This window comes from Vitis riparia, chromosome 13 (genome assembly GCF_004353265.1).
Source record: "Vitis riparia cultivar Riparia Gloire de Montpellier isolate 1030 chromosome 13, EGFV_Vit.rip_1.0, whole genome shotgun sequence".
Taxonomy (NCBI): Eukaryota; Viridiplantae; Streptophyta; class Magnoliopsida; order Vitales; family Vitaceae; genus Vitis; species Vitis riparia.
Window position 1 is genome coordinate 1,815,361 of NC_048443.1, and position 16,737 is coordinate 1,832,097.

Consider the following 16,737-nt stretch of genomic DNA (forward strand, 5'->3'; position numbering starts at 1 on the left):
CATAATTTCTACGCCTCAAATAGCTTATGATTCTGATCCCTTTCGAAATTTAACTCCCATAATCTCAATTTTTGTAACTTAATTTTTTCTTAAAAATCCCGAACCTTCAAATAATTCTTCAAAATCCCAATTTTCTTTCAAATATAATTTCTAAAAAAGTTCTCATTTCTTACATATAATTCCTAAGAATCTAATTCTCAAAATAATCTCTAAGATTCCAATTTTCAAATAAAATTCAAAAATCCAGTTTTCTCTTAAACAATTTTAATTTCTATTTTGGTGACGCATGTGATATATTTTGTGTTCATTATTATACACTGATCTCATTCTTATGATAGCGCATTGCTCGTTCGTGGCCCAGGTATGCATCACTCTCATTCCGATACTTCACTATATATGTTCCGATTCTCGTATGTGCATGATCATCCAGGATATTCATTGATTTCCTCATCGATTGCCATGATTGTTTCACTTTATTAGTAGAGACCCGACTTTAGGGACTTAGAGGGGTGCTACGGTTTTTTACCGTACCTTCCCGATAAGTAACCTGACCCCCGAACCCTATCCGGTTTTTTTCGTAGATCACCTTTTCCAAAGTAAGGAGTCGCACTTAGGGTTTTTCTTCTTATTTTGTTTACCCTTTAAAATAAAACAAAAATAAGTGGCGACTCCAAGTCATTTTTTTTAAACAATAAATAAAATCAATTTTTCAATTAAAAAGCGAACTCGCCATCGAGTGGGAAACGCATTGAGCCGAAATGCGGGGTCCACAAAATGGCGACTCCACTGGGGATTTTTAGAGGGTCAAGCTTGAACTTAAAGTGAAGCAAACATGGCGTCTGGTGAGTCGATCAGTGGATGCTCATCTCTTGATTGCACATTGATAGCTTTTTATGCATGCTTGGATGTTATATCTATTTGGGATTTTGACATGTTGATTATGTTAACTGATTTGTCTTGTTTGAGATTTTCAATACCATGGTTTTATGTGCTCCATTGATATATTCGTTTGAGACATAGACGTGTTGGACTGTTGTTGATTGATCGTCTTGTATTGCTTAGCACATTGACTCTGATTTTGCCATGATTGTTCTGGTCACCTCACATGCATACACTCACCACTGTATATCATTTTGGTTGGACATGCTGATTCATTTGCTTGTATATTATCTTGATCGTCCGTGAGCATGATGTTTGTATCACTATTCGTCTTGATTGTCGTATTCTCGCTTATCTTGTGTGAACATAAGTGATGTATCCTGCTCTGCCTGACTGTATGATGCATGACTGCCCTCCCTCTGCATGATTGCATGTCGTCTGTCTATGTGGGTCTCACTTCTATCCCCCTACCTCCAACTCTCTTGGTTTCGGTCATTCCTTTCATCTCGGTTCTCACTATTGCAAGTGTGAGACCTTCTGTGTGCTTGCTCTTTGACCGAGCCAGGGATTAGGAGTAGGGTCTAGCAACGGGCTATATCGATGCACGGGAGCATTCTGGAGGAGAGCGACACTTTGATGGTGATTGGAGTCCGATCATTGAAGACCTGTATAGCCCCGAGTTAGGTTTCATGGATAGTCGTGCGACCAGTGTGTTTCCTCTTCTGCTCTAGATTCTTAGGGTTTTCGGATGCACCCACACCATTCACTGTACACTTTAGTTGACCATTGAGCGTTGAAAGTTTGAGAGGTTTCACCATAGGAAACCCCCTGGGATGTCGAGGTAGTGCATGTGTGGAGGCGATGACCACCTTGCATGGAAGCGCCCGTCTCTTCGGAGGCGTGCAGAGGGTTGCGTACCGCCGGAGGGTACGATCGCTTCTGCTAGGGATCTTTTAAAGTCCACCTATCTCCTTTTAGAGCCACATTGACCTTGTAGTTTGAGCCTTAGACATTTCAATTAGGTTTCTCCTTCCCGAACACGTGGGTGCATCTGTGGGCCTTCAGAGCCGGTTCAGTAGTGACAGATTTAGTTACCTTCGCAGTAGTCTCTTATATATCTGCTCAGGATTGGATATCAGTTGATTGCTTCCAGACTACCTTTTGACACGTTTGATAGACATTCTTTGTGAAGTTTCCCTTACCCCGCACCTATCTAGTGTTTCCACTGTTGTAGGAGTACCGATACGTTCAGTCTGGGTTCGACTTCTTGGATCAGAGTTGGGGGTAGATTGATCAGAGTATCGACCAGTTAGACCAGAGATCAGATCAGAGGGATATGGATTCACAGATAGTTACCGTCGATCAGTTTGCTGAGGCCATGGCTTCGATTCAGGAGGCTATAGCTAGCCTTGGCCGGAGGATAGATGGGCAGCAAGCCCAGCAGGTCCCGCCCCCGGATGGTGCCCAGTCTGACCATACAGTGCCACCACCCCCTCCACCCAGTCAGTCAGCACCACAGGCCATGCCGTTCACCCTACATAGTCAGACCGAGGTGCTCCGCCTCCCGTCACCGTGCCTACCCCGACCTCAGAGGACCCACATGCTCGCATGGATAGGCTTGAGCAGGGGTTGAGGCAGTTGAGGACTTCCGACAGAGCCATTATCTTGGGAGGATTTTGATGGAGTGCCAGTGGCCAGTTTTACCGGCCAAGTTCAGGATGCCAGAGATGGAGCGATACATGGGATTGGGTGCCCCCGCATCCATTTGAGGCTTTACAGCACGATCATGAGGGCTCATGGATTAGACGGGGCTCAGATGATCATGCTCTTCCCCATGTCTCTGGGTGGCGCTGCGCAGCGTTGGTTGCTTCTTTGGATGTATCACGTCGTCGGACTTGGGATGATCTGGCCCAAGATTTTGAGACAGTATGCATTTAATACTGTCGTTGACGTATCGAGGAGGGAGCTCGAGCTCTTAGGCAGAGATCAGACGAGTCAGTTTCTTCATTCATCTCCCGCTGGCGTGGGAAGATTGCGAGATAGTGGATAGACCATCAGAGAGAGATCAGATTCAGATGGTTTTGAGGAGCCTACAGCCGAGGATTTGCCAGGCATGTGGTCGGGGTACCTTTTACAGATTTGGATCTCTGGCTCTGGCTTTGTATGATGGTCGAGGACGGCATCTCGAGAGGTTGTGGGCAGATTCTTCCCCTAGTGATGTTAAGGGAAGAAACCCTTCGGAGGACAGAGATCGACAGATGTGAGTGCCATCAGTTCCTCCAGTCAGAGGCCTCTCAGGCGTCATCAGCCTATTCCGCAGCTTCTCGAGGCTCGCCCATCTTACACGCCTCAGCAGTACAGGCCACGGGCACCTCACCCGACTTATGATCAGATATATCAGCCTCAGCCTTTGGCTTTGCCTTATTATGCTACTCAGAGCATCGAGAGGCCTCCTATTTCTTATACGGCTACAGGACAGCCATGCTATGCTGCTCAGTTCACTGCGAGACCCGCAGCTCCTTATCCCCGACCCAGAGCTCAGCAGACTTCTGCTCCCTTTGCTTTGAGGACGCAGAGACAGTTCTCCCAGATAGGCATGCCGTTGAGCCAGGCTCTTCGGAAGCTCACAGAGGCCGGAGTATTGGCCGCTCTCACTCCGAGACCACCGCCTCAGCCGATTCCGCCTCAGTTCAGGATGGATCTACACTGTGCATACCATCAGGGGCCTGGACACGAGACCGATCGATGCACCGCTTTGAGGCATGCCATTCAGGATTTGATCGACCAGGGTTTGGTACACTTGGGTCAGCCGAGTGTGACCACGAACCCGTTGCCTGCTCACACCACACATGCAGTCCCTCCACCAGCCGATGGCATTCATTTCTTAGAGTTTGATGAGATCGATGACCACATCCACATGCTGAGTGATGACGATTCAGACCCAGAGCCCATCATGCCAGATGTGATTTATGAGATGAGTGGGGTGACTCTAGGTCCTCATGCCTGCTCCATTCCGATTGGTTCCCGAGGGCATCGGTGCAGGCTGCCACTGTTGAGCCATTGATTTTGCCGCATTACAGTGTCCGGACACCTTTCATCTTGATCCCGGATGTTGAGGAGGTTCAGGCTCCACATGTTGATGATTCTCAGACTCTGGACATTCAGTATGTTCTCCGAGGAGGTAGAGTGATGCGTCAGCCACCTCCCGCAGCAGCTAGGCCAGTTGAGGGTACGTCCGCTCCCGAGGAGGTCAGAGCCGAGGATGATGAGATCTTGAGACAGTTACGGAGCACTCAGGCTCGTATTTCCATCTGGAGCCTCTTAGCGTCCTCCAGTACTCATCGGGATGCACTGACTCGAGCTTTGAGTCAGATCAGAGTTGATACCACGACCACTCCCGAGGGATTGATCCACATGATGACGGCCGGCCGAGCCACATGCATCGTATTCTCAGACGATGATTTGCCATGGAGGGCTCAGATCACACGCGTCCACTCTACATATCTGTCGGTTGTTCAGGCCGCCGAGTCCCATCTGTCCTTCTGGACAATGGGTCGGCCCTGAACGTGTGCCTCTCGCCACTGCCATTGCCCTCGGATACGCTCCTTCTGACTTCGGTCCTCTACTCAGACCGTTCGNCGGGAAGATTTCGCCGAAATCTTCCAGTGGTCATGAGTTCATCCTGGTCGCCATCGATTACTTCACCAAGTGGGTGGAGGCCGCCTCATATGCGAGATTGACATCGGCTGGAGTCGCTGGTTTCATCAGATCACACATCATCTGTCGCTATGGGGTCCCTCATGAGTTGATTTCAGATAGAGGGGTACATTTCAGAGGAGAGGTTGACACCTTAGTACAGAGATACGGCATTCGACATCATAGATCGTCTGCGTACAGGCCGCAGACGAATGGGGCAGTAGAGGCCGCGAATAAGAATATTAAGAGGATATTACGGAGGATGATTGAGACTTCTCGGGATTGGTCGGAGAAGCTCCCATTTGCATTGTGGGCTTATCGGACCTCTTTTCGCACCTCTACAGGCGCCACACCTTACTCATTGGTATATGGCATGGAGGCGGTGCTACCCCGTTGAGATTGAGATGGGTTCGTTGAGGGTAGCACTAGAGCAGCAGATACCCGAGACAGATTGGGCTCAGGCTCGATTTGATCAGCTCAATCTCCTAGATGAGAGGAGATTGAGAGCAGCAGACCATGTCCGTGCATATCAGAGGAAGATGGCCCGCGCTTTCAAAAAGCGGGTCAAGCCTAGACCACTACATGTAGGTGACTTAGTCTTGAAAGTCATCAGGGGATTGATCAGAGATCCTAGAGGGAAGTTCAGACCCAACTGGAGCGGACCTTATTTCATCAGGGAGTTGACCCCAGAGGGCGCTGCATGGCTGATGGATTTAGACGGAAACCGATTCTCAGAGCCAACCAATGTGGATCAGCTAAAGAGGTACTATGTTTGAGACCAATGGTCGCAGGATGGGTGGCCATCATTTCGGTTAGCCATTACCTTGTTATTCCTTTGTGATACATAGTCCGTTGCTAGCCCATTGAGCCTCACATGCGTATTATAGCCTTTCTTTCTTATCGCCTTGCTCACATTTTCACACCGGGACAGGGGCCTTTTAATGTATGCATGCATTGTTTGGGAGTTTCATGAGCCTTGGACCTAAGGGCATGTTTTTCTCATCATCTTTTCCTATCACTGCACATTTGCACTTTCATCTTATCTTGTTGGTTGTGTTATTCATCTCTTCTTCCCTATCCTATCTACTATTTGTTTGTCTCATATTCTCTCCACCCTGAGTGGTGAGCCTCCTCAGTTCAGCACATGGAGGATAGTCACATCATTTCCACCATCTATCTCGCGGACACTGGTTTAGAGATCCTTAGTTTGAGAAGGTCATCTTGTTAGAGAGAGTTTGTTTGTTACCTTATCACTTGGGAGTGTGTCCATTTGTTATTGATATCATCTTTGGGGTTCATTTGTTCATGTTCAGGGTACGCGTGTTTGTATATATGTAAAAAAAAAAAAAAAAAAAAAAAAAAAAATGATGAAAAGAAAAGAAAAAATATAATAAGCACATGTGTGTATGTGCATAGTGTTCTCGATCATTGAGTATGTATATTGATGTCTGGGGGTCATTTTTATCGAGTATGTTCGTTATTGGGAGTTCGTATGTGAGCTCTCTGAGATCCCATGTTGTTTGTATTGCTTCGTCATATCTATTTGTGAAAGAGATGAGTGACCTTCTCCTAAGGACTCCAAGTCATTGTCCTTTCCATCATTACATTCATTATTGATGTGACTTCACTTCATGTTTGATCTGAGTTGATCACCACTTTTCTTCACATATTCATTGTTTCGCTGTCGTTTTTCTATCGTCGCTTGTGATTCATCTCATTCCCTTCACATCTTATTCCCTCCTTACAGCGACCCATCTCGGGTTCAATACTCATTTCGCATCATCATTACACATACCACTATCAGTTCATGTTGCTTCATTTGTCTCCTTATCGACATCATATTCACGCTAGGCATCCTCAGGTCCATGGCTCATGGGGTTCACTATACATGTTGCATTTCATATATGAGGGCATGAGTTTTGATCATTGGGTATTTGAGCCTAGTTTCCTTTCGTTTCTATCACCCTATCACCTTGGCCTACGTTACGTCCCGTGTCTTAAGACCACCCTGAGGCCATGGGATCAGATGTCGTCTTCAGCAGCCTCTACTTGGACAGGTGATTGAGATTTGGTTGATATTTAGATATCGTCATGCTTCTTCTTCTGGGGGTCGCCTCTTTGATGTGCAGGTCTGATTCAGTTGTGTTCGGATTACCGGGATCGCGAGTTTGACGATGATGGATTTGCTGTCACCTGATTTTTGACCTGTCATACCTCTGGTGCCACACTGAGGCATATCCCATTTCATTTAGAGGTTCATGGATCCTCACGGACTTGCATGATCATCACTTACTGGATGCTCACTGAGACGTAGACATGATCGTCACCTTACAGAGCCCCTGAGATCCACCCAGCCAGGTCCGCACTTCTCGACACTTGGATGCCATCATGCCTCTCCATCCGGGAGGTACATCTTGGATATGTGTGCATGATTCAGTTATGGATTCGGACGTCCAGTGTTACATGTTCGATGATAGATGATTTCTTGTCGCTCGATTTTTGACCTGTCGAGCATCTGATGCCCATATTGGGGCATATTTTCTGTTTCGGATGAGATTTACGAGCTTTCATGGGGGTCACATGCGCAATGATAGATGATTTCATGTCGCTCGGTTTCTGACCTGTCGAGCATCTGATGCCCAAACTGGGGCATATTTTCCGTTTCGGATGAGATTTACGGATCTTCACGGAGGTCACATGTGCGATGATGGATGATTTCATGACATTTGTTCTTCGGACCTGTCGTGCACCGGATGCCATACTGGGGCATATTCCGTTTCGGATGATCTTTATGGATCTTCGCAGAGGTCACATGTTCGAGGATAGACGATCCCATGCTATCTGATCTCCGACCTATCATACATTTCGATGCCATACAGGGGCATATTTCCGTTCGGATGAGATTTACAGATCGTGAGGGAGTTACATGTTTATCCTTATTTGGCGAAATGTATGCAAAGATGATGATATATTCGCTATCCCCACGATGAGTCCTTGGTGGAGCCTATCGAGAGCTATCTAGCCAGGCCCGCGCTTTTAGATGTTTAGGTGTCATCATGCTTCCTTCCGAGGGATACCTCTTCGATATGTGGGTTTGATTCAGTTGCAGGCAGAGATGATCTGAGCTCATCTGATTTTTTCGACATGTTACATTCTCGAGGCCACACTGGGGCATATTCCCCATCTTGATCGAGATTTATAGATCCCCACTGGTTTACATGATCATCCACGGTTATGAGATACACGCCAGGTCGATGTTTGATTTCATTTTGTCCGGATACTCCGAGGAGCCTCTCTTGAGTCATTCAGCCAGATTCATACCCTTTGATATAGTCGTGATTCCTGGATGGAGTTGTCTCTGGTGCTTGGATTTCCTGCGTCATCATTTCAGTGGGGTACATATCGGATCTATTATGCGTCCCATTGGTGTTTCTCGGGTCATCAGGACAGATCGGGTGCATCTGATGTCATACAGGGGCATATTGCCCTCATTTAGCCCTGGAGGCGATCGTTCTCTCACATATCCGTTACAGTTTCCATCACTCGGCCGAGATATGTTGTATTCGCCTCACTGATCATTATTCCTGAGCTCTTCATCGATATGAGCTTTTAGCGGAGCGTCGTTCGAAACTCGTAGAGTCCCTTTCAGCCGTTTCCGGTGGTTTGAGATTTGCAGCGGCATGCCACACTGGGGCATACCCCCGTCTTTGAGTTCATCAGCTGTTTTGCAGATCTTTCTCACTACTTGATCTATTTCTTGATCTTTGCGAGCCGTCACACTGGGGCATACCCCCTTTAGTGCTTTTCTACTGGGGCATACCCCCTCTCTTCGGGTTTACCGTGTCTCGTGTTGATTTTATGGTTATCGGACCCACTTGTTGATCTTTATGAGTTATTACCTAGGGCATCCCCCCATTGTCATTTACGTTTGGGGCAACCCCCCACTGTCATTTACGTTTGGGGCAACCCCCCACTGTCATTTACGTTTGGGGCAACCTCCCACTGTCATTTACGTTTGGGGCAACCCCCCACTGTCATTTCGTTTGGGCATTCCCCTACCGTCATCTTGTTTAGGGCATCCCCGTATTTTCAGTTTGTTTAGAGCATTCCCCTACCGTCAGTTTGCTTTGGGCATCCCCCTTTGTTTCAGATTTGTCACCACCGTAGGTCTTCACCTATGGGCCTTATAGTTTAGTGTTTGGAGTTAGTTTTTTGGTTTGGCTTCCAGAGCTATTATTTTCTCAGTTTAGCGTTTAGAGTCAGTCTCATCATTCAGAGTCATAGGCCCCGACATTCATATCCACTAGCATTGCGCATGTTGCCTTCATGGATTGGCGTTTATTCTCGTTTTCCTCACCTTGTCACCCCATGCTTATCGCCTATTCGTCATTGTCCTTTCATATCTCCCTTCTCACTGCTTATGACGATGTCCTTTGAGTTCATGATACGTATTTCTGTCATGTTATTAAGCACCCTACATTTGTCATTTTCATATAGTTCACTTAGGATAGTCTCCTTCTGGCACATACTTTCCCGTACTTCTAGAGTGGTTCGACCATTACTCATCCTTGATATGGTCTTTCGAGTCACTTTTGGAGACGTCTTAGGGAAAGCCTGGGTCCTCAGTGTGGCTTCAGGAACTTTTTGAGACATCGCTTTCTCTCAGGTTTAGGCTCGTGTTTGTCTGTTAGTTTGAGTGAGTTCGTGTTTCACTAGTGTTCCTATGGGGGTCTCTTTGATTCTTCGGTAGAGTTCACTTCATTCCACTCACTATTCACACTTGCTTTTCACTCCAGTGTTCATGATCCTTACACTCGTGAACTCTACCGAAGAGGGGCATATTTGTAGACCCCCTTTGAAGAGCCAAGGGGTTAGTTTTTTTTTAAGAAAGGACATTAGAGGAGTCGGGCCGCAGCTGAGGTAAGTGGGGGGCCCCTTTTCCCTATGCCCGGAAAATCAGCTGCCCAAGCATACCATAGGCCATGCTGATCATCAGAGGCCGCACGCTTGCTGATGTAAGGAACAGGAAATTGATGGGTTGGCTTGCTGAAGAAGACACGAACAGAGGAACAAAAAGGGGGGAGGACGAGGAAGGAGGGATTCGGTGGCTGGTTGCTTGAGGGGAAGGGTGACTGAGAGAAAACAGAGGAGGTGGTGCCTTTGCTGTGACGCAGAGAAAAGTCTCTGGATTCCTAGGTACGTTTCACTCTCTGTTGTTTGTTTTGGACATCAAGGACTACTGATTTGCTTTGCTAAAGTTGTTTGTGTATATATGCTCTGTTTATTTCTTCTTTGGCTCCCGGGGCTTTCCTTGCAAATATTTGACGCATGGTTTCATTCATGAACTTGATGTGGATAAAAGAAAACATGCTTCTGTCCCTTGTTTATGATACTTGCCCCTAGCTCCTTTGATCACCCATAAAATAGAGCTAGGTTCATATTATGTCCCCATGTTTTGCTTCCTTTCTTTATCACTTTGTTTTTCTTGTTGATTGGGGCTCCGGGGCATGCTTGTTTTTTTGCTCGCCTGCTGAGAAGCTGCTAGAGCCAGGTTGTAGTTACACCAGGTTTTGATGAGCATGACGTGGGGCGCTGACTTCTTCCAGCAGAAAACGCGGTGACCAGCTGTCTGTTTGACAACCCAATGACCCATGAGGCTACTGATTCCTACAGTTTCTATACGCTGCCCTCGTTCATCCTTGGTCCTCAGGATTCCCCCACTTTAAAAGCAACTTATTCCTACCATAATGCCTGGACAAAGACTTCTTTTTTGTTTCAGCTTGGAGAATGATGCACTTACCCTTACAAAGCAGGTGGACTGTGGCGTTTTCAATGCACTGGATGTCATGCATGAATGGGGTCATTCATCCACCCCCCATCCTCTCAGGAGTCTTCGTGCCCATCAGCACATCACGTACCTCATCGCTTCCACCTTTGCATGGCCATATCCTATCCATCCCGTGCTCATTCCCAACACCATACTCACCATAGTCAAGCCCTCTTACATCCTCATACCCATTGTCGTCCACTATACCCATCAAGCTACCCCATCTCAAACCCACTTTCCTCACTCATTAAACCCATTTCTTTCATCAACTTTTATGCACGCATGGCATCACCAATCTTTGTACCCAAACAGTCAAGTTCTCATGCCTCCATCCATTTCCTTTTTTTTTTTACCGTTCCCCATCATCCTCAATGGTTCCCTCCATATTCATCTACCACTTCACCGCTACTCTCACTTACTACCATCATGCATGAAGCCTCATGCACAAAGCCACCCCCATCCCGTTCCATTTCCAACCTCCATACCCACCTTATCATCTTCATGCCATCTCTCACACATTCTTGTATTCTCATGCAAACAAAGTCCCATGCATGTCGTCACCTTTCTTCTCTCCATCACCACCTTTTCATCTCTCTAAAGCACCTCTCCATTTCACTCCTTCTATATCTTCCTCTCTGTGGATCCTCTCTCTAAGCTATCAATGGGTACGCAAATCCCATCTCACCAGCCCAGCGATGGCCTTCACGCGCTTAAGCGACGGGATCAGCACCAGGAGGGGCAGCCGACGTTAGGGCCACATGCAGCACCGATCACCAGAGACAACGTGAAGGGATCCGTGGCGGTGCTGGCAGTGGCAGCGCGCACACGCGACGCGGTGGCGCGGAGCTTCGGCAGCTTGGGCCAGCTTCGAGAGCCCCGGCGACGCCTCTCATCTCCGGTTCCTCCGTCGTCGCTGCCTGAAGTGGAGACGAGCATGTGTTTGAACAGCCCAAAGGGAGATGAGAGTGGATTTGGGCTTTAGAGGATGGGTCCCAGCTGAAAGGCCCAGGTTTGTGAAGGCAGTGGATGCTTTGGGCTTGCCCATAGCATCAGATATGGGCTCATTTTTGAAGCCCCAGTTCGAGCCCATGCTGGAAAGGGTATTTGTATTGGGCTTGGCCATAAAGACTTTGGGCTCAGATTTGAGTTGCATCCTAGACCCAATTCGTGTAGGTGAATGGCTCTATGCCAATCCTTCGGAGAAATCCTAGTTTTTAATTTAATATTTCAAAATATTTGCTCAAATCATATTTTCGTAATTCGAATTATTATTCTCATATTCATTATTCATTCAAAGTCCAATCTATAAAAGAAAATCAAGTTCACATGTTTTAATTTAATTCTTTCAAATACCCTTTTAAATCTCATATTTATCAACTAGAATTATTATTCTCCTATCTATCCATGCCAATCCCTAAAAAAAATCCTAGTTTTTAATTTAATATTTCAAAATATTTGCTCAAATCATATTTTCGTAATTCGAATTATTATTCTCATATTCATTATTCATTCAAAGTCCAATCTATAAAAGAAAATCAAGTTCACATGTTTTAATTTAATTCTTTCAAATACCCTTTTAAATCTCATATTTATCAACTAGAATTATTATTCTCCTATCTATCCATGCCAATCCCTAAAAAAAAAAAAATCCTAGTTTTTAATTTAATGCTTCAAAATACTTGCTTAAATCATATTTTCATAATTCGAATTATTATTCTCGCATCTATTATTTATTCAAAGTCCGATCTATAAAAGAAAATCAGGTTCACATGTTTTAATTTAATCCTTCAAATACCCTTTCAAATCTCATATTTATCAACTAGAATTATTATCTTATATTCTCCTATCTATCTATGTCAATCCTTCAAAATCCTAAGTTTTAATTTAATTCTTCGAATACTTGTTCAAATCTTATTTTCATAAATCGAATCATCGTCCCGTATTATTAATTGTTCGAATTCTAATCCCTTAAGAAGATCCCATGCCGTAATTCAGTTTTTTTCAAATACTCGTTTAAACTTTATGTTCATCACTGAGAATTATTATCCTATACATTCACCTATTTTATTTATACCAATCCTTCAAAAATCTCATGCTTTAACTTAATTCTTCAAATACTTGCTTAAATCACATTTGCGTAAATCGAATTATTATCCCATGTTTATTTAGCTATTTAAAATCTAATCCTTCAAAAATCCCCTGTCTTAATTTAGTTTCTTCAAATACTTGTTTAAATCTTATTTTTATCAATTAGGATTATTATCTCATATTCGTTTATTTATTTAAAACCCAGTCCTTCAAAAATCTCTTGTCTTAACTCAATTTTTCAAATCCTAAAAATTCCACAGTTCGTCTAAATTTTATCCTCATTATTCCATGTCTATTCGAAGTCCAATCTTCCGAAAATCCCATGCCTTAATTAAAACTTTAATCCCAAAAATTCTACCATCCATTTTTATTCGCCTAAATATTATTCTCGTTAATTAGTATTATAACCCCCTACCATGCCTATTTATTCAAAGTCATATCCTTTAAAAATCCAATGCCCTAATTCAAATTCTCAATTAGAAAAACTCCACTATTCTCCTTTTTATTCGTTTAAACATTATTTTTGTTGTTGTTGATTAGTATCATTGCTCCGTGTTTATTTATTTATTTATTTATTTCAATCATTAAAATTCACTTCTTCGAAACCGGATTTTCATATTTAACCTTGAGACTCAAAAATTCTGTCATCCACTTTCATTCATTCAAATATCATCTTTGTTATCATTGTTATGAATTTCATGTTTGCTTATTTCTTTCTTCTAAAAATTCCAATGAAATAGAGTCCAGTTATTCAAAGATTCGACTTTCAAATCCAATTTTCAAAATCCCATTATTCACTATTCATCCGCCCAAGTATCGTTCTGATAAATCAATAATATTACTCCATACTTATCCATTTATTTCTCTTAAAAATTTCAATCAGTAGAGTCTAATTCTTCAAAATTCCGATTCCTAAATTTAGCTATTTGAAATTCCAATTGTCCTATTTCCGAACTTAATTTCCCGTTTCCCATGCTCCAATTCTCGTATTTACCCCACTACTTATTATTATCATTATTATTATCATCTTATTCATTATTTTTATAAATTCTGCCTTCGAATGATTTCTAAGATTTTCCATTTTTACGCATCAACTTTCATAATTTCTACGCCTCAAATAGCTTATGATTCTGATCCCTTTCGAAATTTAACTCCCATAATCTCAATTTTTGTAACTTAATTTTTCTTAAAAATCCCGAACCTTCAAATAATTCTTCAAAATCCCAATTTTCTTTCAAATATAATTTCTAAAAAAGTTCTCATTTCTTACATATAATTCCTAAGAATCTAATTCTCAAAATAATCTCTAAGATTCCAATTTTCAAATAAAATTCAAAAATCCAGTTTTCTCTTAAACAATTTTAATTTCTATTTGGTGACGCATGTGATATATTTTGTGTTCATTATTATACACTGATCTCATTCTTATGATAGCGCATTGCTCGTTCGTGGCCCAGGTATGCATCACTCTCATTCCGATACTTCACTATATATGTTCCGATTCTCGTATGTGCATGATCATCCAGGATATTCATTGATTTCCTCATCGATTGCCATGATTGTTTCACTTTATTAGTAGAGACCCGACTTTAGGGACTTAGAGGGGTGCTACGGTTTTTTACCGTACCTTCCCGATAAGTAACCTGACCCCCGAACCCTATCCGGTTTTTTTCGTAGATCACCTTTTCCAAAGTAAGGAGTCGCACTTAGGGTTTTTCTTTCTTATTTTGTTTACCCTTTAAAAATAAAACAAAAATAAGTGGCGACTCCAAGTCATTTTTTTTAAACAATAAATAAAATCAATTTTTCAATTAAAAAGCGAACTCGCCATCGAGTGGGAAACGCATTGAGCCGAAATGCGGGGTCCACAAATTGGTTTTATTGCTTATGGATGTCTCATTGTTCTTTGTTTTAATAGCATTTGGACCCATCTTAATCAATGATATTTTATTTATTTTTTTATCAGTTGAAAGTGCGTGATTAATCAGATGGTGTCATTGACATCTCGTTATTTTAAACTCGAGTTTGATTTATTTATACTATGTACAAAGTCTCTCATCCTTTCAGTCTTTCACACCTTAATCTCATTTTTTATATCCGGAGCTTATTTATTTGTTTTCGTCTTATATGTTTGTATTTTTCATTTAATAACCCAGATTTTGTCGTATATATTTTTAATGATTTAGATTTAAAATTCAATATATACTACTCTAATATCTGAAAATTTCCACACACTTAATCAATTTATATCAATCTCCAATCTTTTTATTAAAATAACTTAATATTATAACTTAAAATTAAAAACAATTTAAATATTAAGTCAAATAGTTAACTTATTCTTATTTAAATCTAAAATTATGTTTTTAAAAAATTTAAGATTGATATAAAATTAAGTCTTTTAAGTCATTAAGTTGAATTATTAAACACCTTCTTAAATATTCTAATCATAAATTTAACACCAACTATATTTAATATGATAGTATTTTTCTAAAATATTATGTTTTGATATATATTTTATATCATCCAATCATCACCCATCTTATAAATGATTAATTTTTTTTCTTTTTTTTGTAGTAAATAGCATCATCATATTTTTTTCAAACACCAAATGAGATTTTAAACAGCAAAACTCTAAAATGAAACATGAGCAAGTATTAAGTTGAATTTTGGTTAAGTTAAATTTTTTAGTGTTGAACTTTATTTAGATTAAACTTGAGGTAACTTAACTCGATTTAATATTTATATAATATTTATAATTTATATTATTTTATATAATAATATTTTATTTATTAATTAAAAATATTAAATCCAATTTGTTGCAAAATTAATATAAATAGAAAATCGAAAAAAGTGTACGATCTCGACATCATAATCGAAAAAAAATTTGGGCATGATCCCATAATTATTTATGAATAAAAAAATATTTGAATTTATATTTAAAATTATTTATCATATTTTATTAGAAGATAATCACAGACTCTAGACTTTAATACTATTAAATTATGGATATTTTTAATTAAAATAATATAAATTATTAAATATTTTTATCTTATTTCTTGCAGGATGAGGATGAAGTTTCCGAGGCTGTCAACTCTCAAAACGCCTCCACGCGTTGAAAAAGATGGTGGCGGACACCGAAAAGCAAAGCGGATAACTTAATAACGCAATTTTTTTGGAATTATTATGTGCAGTGGATTCCCCATGTTTAAAAATTAAATTGGTTGGGTCATGGTGGAGGCAAGGGTTCCCTACTTGTTTTTTTTCCCGTAGGCTAGGAAAATTCGAGGAAAAATGGTGGGAAATAAAATAAAAAAATAGAAGGAAAAAATTAAAGAAAATAAAAAATCAAATCAAATTTAATAAATTATTTTAAAATTTTTTTTAACTTATTTTTTTATTATATAAAAATTAAATTATTCTAAAATATATAAATTTTTAATTAATTTTAATTATATTTGATTTTTTTTTTCATAAACTCTTATTTTGGAGAAGTAATAAGAAAGGGAAAAAAATGTTAAATTCTTTTTTTTCAAGAAAATAAAATATAATTAAAATTTGTCAATTTTTTATATATATTTAAATTATTTTAATCTTTATATAATAGATGAAAATAAGTAAAATGAGTTTGAAGAATAATATAAAAATAATTTATTGAGTTTAAACCTCCTTTCTTTTATTTTTTTCCTTTTTTATTTTTTTATTTTTACTTTTCCTCTTTATTTTATTTTTCTTACATTTTTCCATAACTAAACACGTGATGAAACCAAATATGAGAAAATCATCTTAGTAATTTTTTTTGCCTTAGTACTCTTTGAAACTAAATATAGTCTTAATTTATTAATGATAGGTTAATTTCAAACACTAGATTTGATGATTCAATTGAAAATTTAAAAAATAAGGGTTTTTAACTGTCTTGAAAACCAACCTGATTTATTTATTTATTTAATTAAATTATGATATATTAGATGTGATTTAATTATTAATTTAAAATAATTTGATTTAGAATTTATTTGGTTTGATTGAGAGTTTCCTTTAATATAAAAACATTTTTTTTTAAATATGTTTGATAAAATTTAGAATTTAAAAAGTTTAAAATTTTTCTCTTTGAAAAAACACTTAGAATAGAGAGACTATCAAACTCATTTTAAGAGTTAGAGCCCGTTTAACAGTGATTCTATAAAACACTTTTAATTTTTCTAATACTTTAAATTTTTTATCATTTAAATGTTATAAATACTAAAAATATT